This window comes from Cetorhinus maximus, chromosome 2 (assembly GCF_964194155.1).
Source record: "Cetorhinus maximus chromosome 2, sCetMax3.hap1.1, whole genome shotgun sequence".
NCBI classification, from domain to species: Eukaryota; Metazoa; Chordata; class Chondrichthyes; order Lamniformes; family Cetorhinidae; genus Cetorhinus; species Cetorhinus maximus.
The window spans coordinates 39297560-39310599 of NC_135880.1; positions in this window are offsets into that span (position 1 = coordinate 39297560).

Sequence of the window (13040 nt, forward strand, 5' to 3'; positions counted from 1 at the left end):
GCTGAATTGGTGCTGACCACACTGGCCACCTCCTCCCAAGCCGGAGCAGTGAGTTTGATGGACCCCTGCATTCTCCCATCACTGGGGTAAAGAACGTCCCGGTGTGCCTCCACCTCCTCCAGAAGCTGCGTCAGCACATTGTCGCTGAACTTTGGCGCACTCGGCCTCTTGGCTTTGGGAGTCATCACTGTCTTCTACCAGTCCTGGACTGCAGATGGTGAAGGATGGGTGCGTGTGCAGTTTAAATGTGGCGCCCGGAAAGGTGATTCGATGAATTCTTGGTGGGGTGCACAAATTGCAGCCCACCCCACCCAGAGATCTGACGTGTTTTCTGTTCATACATATTTAATAATCTGAAAAACGGGTGATCGGGTGCTGAAACGCGCCACTTTCCACGCCTGCCGCCGCACTTAAACAGCGGTTTTCCAGCCCTACCATGGTGGGACCCAGCCCAGGGACTATTCAGAGACCTCACCCCCATTGCCACTGCTCCCTTACAATCATCACTTTCTAAGGCAGAGTCGGAGGCTCCACCAAGGTCCTCTCAGAATCTCTGGTGCTAGACCAGCATTCGTCTTAAGTGGATCCGGCCTAGTAATGGTCGGAGCTGTTCAGGGCCTGCATTTCTACAATTCTGCAACCTGCAGATCTTTATGGGGAGAATTTTTGGCTCAGCGAGCAGGGGCGGGGCCCGCTCGCCAAGGCATAAAATGATGCGGGGTGACATCGGGCATGCGTCCCAAAGTCACCGCACATCATTTAGATTTTCAGTTCAGCGGACGCGCAGCCATTTCGGCTGCACACCCGCTGAGCTGTCAAAGGCCTGTTAAGGCCATTAATTAATTAATTAACCCTATTGAGAAAGCTGCCCATCCAACTTTAAGGTTGGCGGGTAGGCGAAGAGCCCAGGCGGCCTTCGCATTTTTCATGGAACATCATCCACAGGCGGGGTGAGGTTTCATGAAGTGTTTATAAATTAAATAAATGTTTTCATTAAAGTTCATTGACATGTCCCAGCTCGTGTGACACTGTCACATGAGGGGGACATGCCTTAAATTTTTTTTTCTTTATTAAAATTTTTAAAACTTAGTACTTATCTCCCTGAGGCACCTCTGTGCCTTGGAGATTTCTGTGCTCTTTCACTCGCATGCGCGAAAGAGTGCACTCCCGACTCAGGGAGACCTCCCCCCACCCGCACAGGCAGCGCACGGCGCTTCCGGGTGCGCGTCACTCTGGGCGGGCCTTAATTGGCCAACCCATGTAAAACAGCGGCGCAGACCTGATCGGGGGCACCAATTGGGTCCGCGCCTACCCCCGCACAACACCCCCCCACCCCCCGATAGGGGGAGAATTCCCTCCTTTGTTTCCAACCTTTCAACAATCGAAAGTACTGGAGGTTGATCCTTTCTACATAAAAAGCCTTAATTGCTGAACCGCAAATCTTTCATTGTAAAGGTGTTAAAAAAAAATCAATAATAGATTCGGCATTAAAATGTCCTGCAAATTTAACTCATTGAATGGTTTTACAAATTAATGAATGCTGGAGCTGAGGATTAGATAAATTCAGTTTGTTTGTCTTGAGTTGTTTTCAATTGTGAAGCAGAAACTTGGAATTGAGCCTGGAAGGTCGCAGTGATTTTAATAGTTCAAGCCTGTCGCGGACACACTGTAAAGCCTTTTATGTGTCCCTCAAACACTTAACTTTTAGGTTGCCGTTAAACATTACTATTTTATTTAGACAACTGTTACAACTCAAAGTCTTTCAAATCGCAAACACTATATTTGCTATACATATCTCGGTTCTGCTTTTCAAGGACTTTTTTTTACATAACATTAGATTAGATTCATCAACAGTACCTGTGGCTAAAAGTATAGTTGTAAAGTCAAAACAATTTTCAGATCTGTACTCACTCTTTATGTAGTAAAAAAAAATTCAAATAACTTGATTTAATTTTAATGATGGTCATAAATGTAAGCTTCTATTGTAATATCATCCAACAGATGTTCCCCGATGATTTAATGGATAACTGCACCATATGGTGTGGCTGTTAGCTGTATAAGGATAAACTCACCAATGTCATTTTTATAGCAGGAGCCATTCTCAAAAAGATCGCCGCCCACACAACCCAACTGCCCACCCAACCTGACCCTGCCAACACACCCCATCCCAGCCAATCCCCAATCCCACTACCCCTCCTAACCCAGTTACCCTTCCCAATCCGACTGCCTGACTGACCCGACTGCCCACTCACCCACTTACTCACCCACTCACTAACCCACTCATTCACCCACTCACTTACCCACTCTCTAACCCACTCAGTCACCCACTCACTTACCCACTCACTAACCCGCTCAGTCACCCAGTAGCAAGGTGCTTAGCATTGCCATTAATCAGAGGACCTGGGCCTTATACTTATGGTTCTTAATTTTCGACTCCCCACAAGTGGAAACATCTTCTCTATGTCTGCTCTATCAAACACCTTAGTTTTAAATACTGATACCATCCCAAGTAGGGGAAATCACACAGAAAGAAGACAAAAAGAAACATGTGTCATTTTATGGATTCTGGTTTCATATCTAATTTCTCAAAACTCAGATTTAGCTAAGTTGGCCTCGGTACTGGAGGAGATAGAAGTCATACTTCAGATGGGGTGGATTTACTACAAGAGGGTTATGAGCTAAATTTTGAATGAAGGACAAGATAAATTTTGAATGGGAAAAATTCATGGTGTGCTGATGAGAACATGTTCAATGGTACAGGTAAGAAAGTTTAACTTTCATGCTAGAAAATGTGTGACTTGAAACAATTTTACACTTGAATCACAGGTTACCTTACAGCATAGAATCAATTCTAAAGTATCCTCAGACAGAATGGGCAGAAGTTAATGTCCTCCACCATAGCAGGTTTGGTGGCGGGGGGGAGCATTTAATCAAGCAGGAGGGTGGCGGGTGAAGACTCCGCCCCTTCCCACCTCTCTGATTAAGTCCATGGCGGGAAGGCTTGTGGATCACCTCCCAGCCCCACCACCAATTGAGGCCTTTAAGTGGGCAATTAATGCCAACTTAAGGGCCTCATCACGCTGTTGCTGGAATTCACCCAGTGCCAGGTGGGACACTTGCTATGTGGGAATCCCAAAAAGGTCCTGCTGAGAGCTGTCCCTGCTGCAACCCCCCTCCCGCCACCACTTCCTTGATTCCTCGGCTATCCTGGGCCTCGGGTGGGTGCATTATCAGCAGCAGCTACCGCCTTCCCAATGGCACTGCCGTGTAATAAAGAGCTGCCGACTTCTGATTAGCAAGCAGGATTCCCACCCCCAGGGTCCTTGATCCCGGGAATGGCCCACCGCTGCCCAGTTAGGTGCCTGATTGGCACTTAATGTGGCAGGTCTTTTCGAAAGGAGGCGACATGGGGCTGCCACTAGATCTCCGGCCAGTGGGCAAGGCCCCCTTCATTAAATTCTGTCCAATGTTTCCTCTTGTCGGGTAAAGCAAACTAGAGGCCATCAATATAAGATAATGACCAAGGAATCTAATAGGGAATTCAGAAGAAACCTCTTCACCTAAAGAGGGATAAGAATATAGAACTCGTTACCATAGAGTGAGATTGAAGTGAATAGTATAGATGCATTTAAGGGGAAACCGGACAAGTATGTGAGGAAGAAGGGAATCGGTGCTTACAATGGTATATTTAGATGAGGAAAGATGGGAGGAGGCTTCAGTGGAGCATAAATACTGGCATGGATAGATTGTGTCAAATACCCACTATCCTATGTAATCCTATGTAATCTTCATTATTGGGCTGAATTCAACTGATTTGCCCAGGATATTCTGGAAGTTACTACTTGAACTCACATTTGATACCTGTTGTCTATGAAAAAGCTATTAAGACTTCTACAAACAACTTCACCCCATCACCATTTAATTATCATATTATTATGAAAGTAAGTTCCCCAGTCGTGTTGAAGTACTATTTAAAGTTTATGCCTGAAACTATTTCATCAAAATCTTATTTTAAAGTAATTTATAAATGTAAATTTTAAATCAGTTTGCAAAACTGTACTTCTGGAATTTTCCAAATAATGAATGAGATATGATTTGTATATGTTTTAAATCATTTTACAATATTATTCTTGCTGTGGACTACTGTCTATAATTAAACTTAGAAGAAAAACACCTTACTTTTGAAAGTCTTTGTTCACTTCTTTAATGCTATATTTGTACCCTGGAGAAAAAGTGCATGTATTTATTCTGGTCAGTAATATGAAAGGCTCCAACTCCATACCTCTATGCAATCATGAACATATTATTATTGTCAATTTATTATAGTGCACAGCTTTGATTTCATTATACTGGATGCTTTGTATTCCAAAGAGCAAATCATAGCCTTTTTCACATGGTGCAACAACCTATTAATTACACCCAGCTCAATTTTCATTCATTGTTTGTGCATCAGTGGGTTTCCTGCTTCCTAAACTGAAACTTAATCAATTTTACTGAGCATATCTCAACACAATGTGTCAGAAATGTCAGCAATTAATGAAATTCTTGCCGTGTTGCACAGAACTACCCTGACTTTTACTAAACCTCTATCCACATTTGACCCTCTACACTCCATTAATTATTGATATGGCACAAAATTGCACTTCAAGATTTTACCTGGAATGAAATTTGGTATCTTCCAATACATGTTGTCCGTTTACATTTGTGTCATCGGATTATGCACAGATTCCTGACTATGTTGCCTTCCATATTGTTCCTGGTTAGCACTGTTGTACTGTTGGAAATTTGAGGGGTGCCTGCTATCTAGTGGCTATCAACTCATCTGTAACCTTCTGTGAGTTTCTGATTAATATTATAAAATGCAATAAATGGGATGGAGAATATTTTCCTCTCTCAATTTCAGAGAATCTGGCTCCACTAACTTGAAGGCCAATAGAGCAGAATCCACTCCTACCCAGAAGCAAGGGTACAGTGAGTGAATTTCTGCAAATCTTCTCCAACTGGTCGATTGTACCTTTGACAGAAATATCACAGAAATAAAGAGGAAGGAAACGTTTTCCTCTATTTCTAGGGTTTCCACAGCTCTTCCATTAGTTATAGAGGACAAGCTGGAGAAAAATGACCTATCTGTACCTGAATTTCTTTTACCTGGCTCTGCTCCATATCTCTAAATCCCCAACCCAACAAAATCTATTCAGCTGCACCACTTCATCCCTCTTGCAATGCAAATGTGATGCTCTCTCTCCTGCTTTTGACTCTGCTGCCATGCACTACTTATCGCTACTTTGGTTCACAGGGAGCTCTGCCAAGCAACCAACACCCTCAGCCAACCAGTCCTTCAACTCTACCCACGTCCTCACCTCCAGCCAAGAGGACACTTCCTCCATTGAAGAGCTGGAAATAAGCAGCCTGGTAGACCCATCACAGGACTTACCCACACCCTCCACCAGCACAGAGACACACACCTCAGTGGGACCTAGATCTAGAGCAGGTTCGGGTTCACAATCCATCAGTCACCACACAGACACATGTCCTCAGCAGCAGGAGGCAGGATCGTGCGAGCTCCCTGGCACTGAGAGGACTGCTGGGAACCAGGCCTCTGTGAGGTCCAATGTGCATGACGAGCCTCTGGATTTGGCCTTCCAACTCACCCTGGAGAGTCAGCAGAAGGCGTGGGAACATCACGCAGAGCTGTTGGAAGTCCTCAGCAGAGTGGCATGCGAGTCGGAGAAGTGTGTCTTCCTGATGAAGTGGTGCCCATATGTGCCTATATGGAGGTTTCCATGGGGAGGATGGCAGATGCCATGGAGACCCTGGTCCAGCAGAACACAGAGATCTGTGCAGACCTGCACTCCATCGCAGGAGCCAGAGTGAGTTCCTGCAATGGCAATTAAAGAGGAAGAGTGACTGTGCAGTTGAGAAAATATGAGCTGGTTAAAAAGATTCAGCATGGATTTGTGAAGGGTAGGTCATGTCTAACTAATTTAGATAAATGTTTTTTTGTAGGTTTTTGAACATGGTGGGTAGGGGAGTATATATGCAAGGTGCCTATATGAACTGCCAAAAGACATGTTATATGGTTCCGCACAAGGTATCATTGGCAAAGAAGAAATCACATGGCATTGGAGATAATCTTATAAGGTGGTAATTGGTTTGAGGTAGGATACAGAGCATAATGATAAGGGGAATGGACTCTGATTAGTGGGATGTGACAAGTATGGAACAATAAAAATACTGTATTGTCGTAAAAACTCCTCCAGTTCACTAATGTCCTTTAGGGAAGGAAATATTTTGTCCTTACCCGATCTGGCCTACATGTAACTTCAGATCCTGAGCAATGTGGTTGACTCTTAACTGCCCTCTGAAATGGCCTAGCAAGCTACTCAGTTGTATCAAACCACTACAGGAAAATTGAATATGTATAAAACCGAACGGGCCACCTGGCATCAACCGAGGTACCAATCAATCCTGCAAAGTCCTCCTCACCAACATCTGGGGATTTGTGCTAAAATTGGGAGAGCTGTCCCACAGACCAGTAAAGCAATAGCCTGATATTGTCACATTCATGGAATCATACCTTGCAGTCAATATCCCAGACTTCTCCATTACCAACACTGGGTATGTCCTGTCCCACCAGCAGGACAGACACTCCAGAGGTGGCTGCACAGTAGTATATGTAGTATAAGGGTCTGGCACATATAGGGTTAACATGAGTTAATTGAGTACAGCACCGCCCACACGGTGATGTAAGAGAACACATGACCCAAACTTGGGGGTTAGTCTCATGTTGGACAGAGCCACGTGCACAAGCAAACATGGAGACAGCAATTAGCATGATGCCTTTACTGTATGTATGTACATAGTTCTTCCAGTTAATAAATGCATACAGTTAACCTACTTAAGAATATGAAAACTTCATGAAGGCCTACCAAACTGTATCCAACACCCTACAACAGTACGCAGTCAGGAGGGAATGGCCCTGGTAGTCCTCAACATTGACTGCATGAATTTGCATAAGATCAGATCAAACATGGGCCAGCCAGAAAATCTCCTACTGTTTACTACCTACCTCCCTCCCTCAGTTGGTGAAACAGGTCCTACATGTTGAACATCACTTGGAAGAAGCACTGAGGGCAGCAAGATCACAAAATTTACTTTGGGTGGGGACTTCATTGTCACCAAGAACAACTTGGTAGCATTATTGCTGACCGAGTTGGCAGAGTCATAAAGGACATATCTCCAGACTGGACCTGCAGCAGGTGTGAGGGAACCAACAAAACAAAAAACCAACATGACCTTGTCCTCATCAAACTATCTGTCACAGATGCTTCTGTCCATGGCATTGATAGGAGTGACCATCGCACAGTCCTTAAGGAGATCAAGTTCCGTCTTCACGCTGAGGATACCCTCCATCATGTTAGAATTATAGAATTGTTACACCACTGAAGGAGGCCATTCAGCCTATTGTGTCTCTGCTGGCCCTTTGAAGGAGCAATTCACCTGGTGCTATTCCGCTTTCTTTTCCTTGCAGCCCTGCAAATCTTCCCTTTGGAAACCCTGAATTTAAGCTGCCAACACACTCTCAGGCAGTGCATTACAGATCCTAACCATGAAAAGGATTTTCTTGCATGATGTCATTGCGTTTCCATGTTGTGTGGCACTACCACTGTGCTAAATGGGATAGATTCAGAACCGATCTAGGAACACAAAATGAGGCATTCATGAGGTTCAGTTGGAAATCAGCAGCAGCAGAATTGAATTCAACTATAATCTATAACCTCATGGCTCAGTATATCCCTCACTCTATCATTACCACTAAACCAAGTGATCAACCCTAGTTCATTGAGGATTACAGGAGATTATGCCAGGAGCAGCACCAGGCATTCCTAAAAATGAGGTGTCACCCTGCTTTAAGCTACTACTCAGGACCAAATGCTAAACAAGCGGAAGCAGCATGCAATAGATCTCATGGCCAATTATTCAGATCAAATCTCTGCAGTCCTGTCACACACATTCTGATTGGAAGTGGACAATTAAACAACGAACTGGAGAAGACTCCACAAACATCCCCATCCTCAATGCTGGCGGACCCCAGCATGTCAGTGCAAAAGACAAGGTTGAAGCATTTGCAACCATCTTCAGCTAAAAGTGCTGAGTGGATGATCCATCTCAGCCTCCTCCTGGGGTCCCCAGCATCACAGATGTCAGTCTTCAGGCTATTGGATTCATTCCTCTTAATATCAAATGACTGAGTGTACTGGACACAGCAATGGCTATTGGCCCTGACAACATCAGGGCTGTAACACTGAAGACTTATGCTCCAGAACTAGCTGTGCCCCTAGCCAAGCTGTTCCGGTACAGCTACAACACTGGCACATACCCAACAATGTCAAAAATTGCCCAGGTATGTCCTGTCCAAAAAAGGAGGGCAATTCCAATCCAGCTATTTAGTCCCATCAGTTTACTCTCAATCATCAGCAAAGCAATGAAAAGTGTCGTTGATAGTGCTATTAAGTGCCACAAATCAGCAAAAACCTGCTAACTGATGCTCAGTTTGGGCTCTGTCAGGACCACTAAGCTCTAGGCACCATTACAGCCCTGTTATGAACATCGACCAAACATTGAATTCAAGAGGTGCCATGTGAGTGACTACCCTTAACACCTAGGCAGCTTTTGACTGAGTGTGGCATCAAGAAGCCTGTCAAAACTGAAGCCAATGGAAATAAGGGGGAGACTCTCCACTCGTTGAAATCATACCTAGCACGCAGGACGATGTGGTTTTAAAGATCAATCATCTCAATCCCAGAAGATCACTGTACGTTCCTCAGGGTAACGTCCAAGGCCCAACCAACTTTAGTTGCTTCATTAATGACCTTCCCTCCATATTAGAAGTGATGATGTTCGCTGATGTTTGCACAGTAGAATTCACAACTCCTCTGGTACTGAAGCAGTCCTTGTCACATGTAGAAAGACTTGGACAACATTCACAAGTGGCAAGTAACATTTATGCCACACAAATGCCAGGTAATGACCATCTCCAACAAGAGAGAATCTAAACATCTCCTCTAGTTGTTCAAAAGCATTACCATCACTGAATCTCACACTATCAACATCCTGGAGGTTACCATTGACCAGAAACATAATTGGATCAGCTATATAAATACTGTGGCTACAAGCACAACTCAAGAGGCTGGGCATTCTGCCACAAGTAACTCACCTCCTGACGCCCTGAAGCCTGTCCACCATCTACAAGACACAAGTCAGGAGTGTGATGGAATACTCCCCACTTGCCTGAATGAGTGCAGCTCCTACAACACTCAAGAAACGCAACAACATACAGGACAAAGCAGCTCAGTTGATTGGCACCCCTTCCACTATCTTAAACACTCTACTACTGGCACATAATGGAGCAGTGTTACCATCTACAAGATGCACTGCAACACTCAACAAGGCTCCTTTGACAACACCTTCCAAACCCGTGAACCTTTTACCTAGAAAGATACAGACACATGCGTGGCAACATCACAACATGCAAGATCCCTTCCAAGCCACACACCATCTTGCCTTGAACTATATTCCTTGAACTATTCCTTCACTGTCGCTGGGCCAAAATGCTGGAAATCTCTTCCTGACTGCATTGTGGGCGTGCCTAAACGACACAGACTGCAGCGGCTCAAGAAGGTGGCGTACCACCACCTTCTCAAGGGCAATTAGGAATGAGCAACAATTGCTAGCTTTCCAGCAATGATTACACCCCAAGGATAAATTTTAAAAATGCTAACTGCGTTCATTCTCCGACAGCTTGTTTGCCTATTGTCCAGGGATTTTTACACAGCTTCCTTTGTCTGTAGCTTCTGAATTCATTTGTTACGTTTGTCTTCACTCAAAAGAGTAAAGAGCATTAGCCAGTCTTTCCCTTTATGATTGTCACTGACTTGCATTTTCTTCTTTTATACAACAAAGACTGATCATTCTGTTGAGTCAGCTAATTTTCTTTTTAAAAAAACAACATACTTGTTGTTGCTTTGGACCTTGTTCTGCAATAATAAGTTTTCAGTTGGTGTTATTTACAATTCATTTGTTTTTACAGTGAAATATCTGTGGGGGGTGGGGCGGGGGTGTGCGTGCAGGTGGTGAGGGATCTCCAGCACAATTAATATCATTGGGCTCCTCTCCCAAAACACTTGCACTGTAGTAGTGTCCCCAGAGTCACTACAGGTAAATGAAAAAAAGTTCCATAGCAGTAATGACATTCAAAAATCTTTGGCTTGCATCAGACTTGAGGGTAAAAGAGTATCCACGCCATTAGATCAAAGGAAATATTTTACCTATTGAATTGTATTTAAATAAAGAGAAATAAATGGGAGAGCAGTAGAAAAATTGTATCCTTGCCTAAGAAGAAAGTCCTGCCCCTCCCATTCCAACCAAGGGCACCGAGTTTGCGCATTTTTCAATCGGCTAAGTTTTGTGGTAGCAGGGCATCTACTGTCATCTGCCATTAGTTAGCTCTGCCCTTGCACCCTTCAGTTCAAAAATGTTTTGTTCACTAAGTTGCTGAAAGTGTGAAAAACAAAAAACTACTGCAGATGCTGGAAATCCAAAACAAAAACAGAATTACCCGGAAAAGCTCAGCAGGTCTGGCAGCATCGGTGGAGAAGAAAAGAGTCGACGTTTCGAGTCCTCACGACCCTTCAACAGAACGGTCATGAGGACTCGAAACGTCGACTCTCTTCTTCTCCACCGATGCTGCCAGACTTGCTGAGTTTTTCCAGGTAATTCTGTTTTTGTGCTGAAAGTGTGAGCTGGGAACGGTGCAGCGAGTGGAACAGAGCAACCAACAGGGTTGAGATTTAAGAATTGGAAAACCAATAGTGCAAGGACTGAGAAGGAGGGTGAATTAGAGTGGGCAAATTCAATGCCAAATTAAGAACAGAAAAAGAACTAAAGGGAGAGAAAGAAAGATTTGTTTAAGAGAGTGAAAAAAGTGACAAAAAGCAAAAGTAAAAAAAAAATTAAATTTTAAATTTGGCTATTCTAAATCTACTAAAACAATTCAAGGTAGGAGGAATCAGGCACCACACTTATAACAATTAACTCTCAGCGCAAGTGAGGTCAATTGGCAGTCATTAACACTAATTAAGTTGCAAAAAGAGACATGTCTAAGCCTTTCGTCTTGCACTCACAAGAATACCAATATAAGCAGAAGACAATTTATACTGTATGTGAGGAGAGTGCTGATTGGTTGGCTAATGGCGTTGTCATGGAGAATGCACCATTGATGGTGATGACAGTTAACAGCCAAGCATTGGTGCCTTTTCCTGGTGCCTACCTGCCTGCCCCTGCCCCTGCTGTAATTTTACATGCAACAGGGGAGGCATGAGGCAACCGGCCCACCCTTAAGCCAATTGAAGGCCTTAAGTAGACAATTAATTGCCACTTAAGGGCCACTTCCCACCTCTGCCACTATTTCACATGTGGCGGGCTAAGACCAGCAACCGGTGGGAAACATGGCAGGTAATGCTGCTCGGGCATGTGGCAGGAATGGGGGGATGCCTCCTTTAAGGGCCCCCTGTTTCAATCGGAGGCTCCCCCCAGGGCTTTGAGCACGCACTTCCCTTCCCCCCTTATCTGTCCAACCCGGCCCCCCATCACCTCACCCCTTCCCCTCCTCAATGGGACCTGCCAGCCTGGCCCTGGTGATAACTCCACCCAACCCACCCCCCACCCCCCCAACTTACTTTTCCTTGCAGTTCCAGCAACAATCCTCATTGGTGCCTGCTGCAGTCACAGCAGTTGCCACCATTCCCAGTGACACCACTGGAACCAGAGAGCTGCCGGCCATTTGATTGCCAATTAACCAATGGAGGGATGTTAAATTGCCGCAGGAAGAGGGGGTTGGGTAGGAGCAGACAATATGCCAGCTTCTGTCTATGTCACCAGCTCATTCCCCGTAAAACTCTGCCCACCATTTCTGCAAAGCTAGCAGTGGAGACGTGCAACTTGAACCTCAACTTTTGAACATTGGATTAACCACACATCTGCCCCTCATGTGAAGTGCCATTTACATGTAAATAACAGTGAGCACCATCAGCCTCATTGGTACTTTGATGACAACTTCTGACCCAATGTAATTGCTCACATCCTTCTTGTTTGTAATGTAAAATTGTCGGCAAATGTAGAGTTCATTAGAGTAGTGCCTTAAAAAGATGTATTAATCACGTAATTTGGTGATTAAGCTTATAAAAACTTAATTCAGACCTAATGATTTTGTTCCTCCTTTCCCTCCATAATCAAAGTTAAATTAGTAAGTACAAAGGTACCTCATTCAAACTGGTTTATCCATCACAAAATCACGAGATGAAGAAGACAATTCAATCCATCTTAGCTCATCTATCCAAAAAAAATCCCCCATCATGGTATCCAAATGTTCCTGTAATGATTCTCGGATTTTTGCTTTAACTCCATACCAGGATCCCATTGCATTATCTTTAGAAGTTATGTTCCAATGTCACAAAGGATGAAGGAATAACAGAGATACTAATCGAATATTTGACCTTGGTTTTCATAGAAGAGTGTAATAGTGGAAATAAAAGAGTACAAGAGGAGAAGATAGATCAATTAGAGAGAATAACTATAGATACGGAAACAGTGCTGAAAAAAAATGGCAGCACTGAAAGTAGAAAAGTTTCCAGGCCCTAACGACATCTATAGAAGAATGCAAAGGGAAATAGCAGTGGTTTGGTCCATAATGTTTCATATAATCCTGGATATGATTTGGTGGTAGACTCCTTGAAATTTGAGAATGTCCAAGTCTTCTTTGGAACTTATCATGGCTGAGGAGTCTGGTGTGGGACCGGCATTGATGTCCACAGAATGGGCACATCATGTTTCCATTGTTGGTGCTTGGGCAATAACTTAGCCACCTCTGGCTATCTCTGGGCATATTGGACTTTATGAGTTTGCTGTGGATGGTCCTCGAAGCATGCTGAATCAAACTTCAGTGTGACGCCACATAGACCAGTTTATAAGGCTCTTTTTTA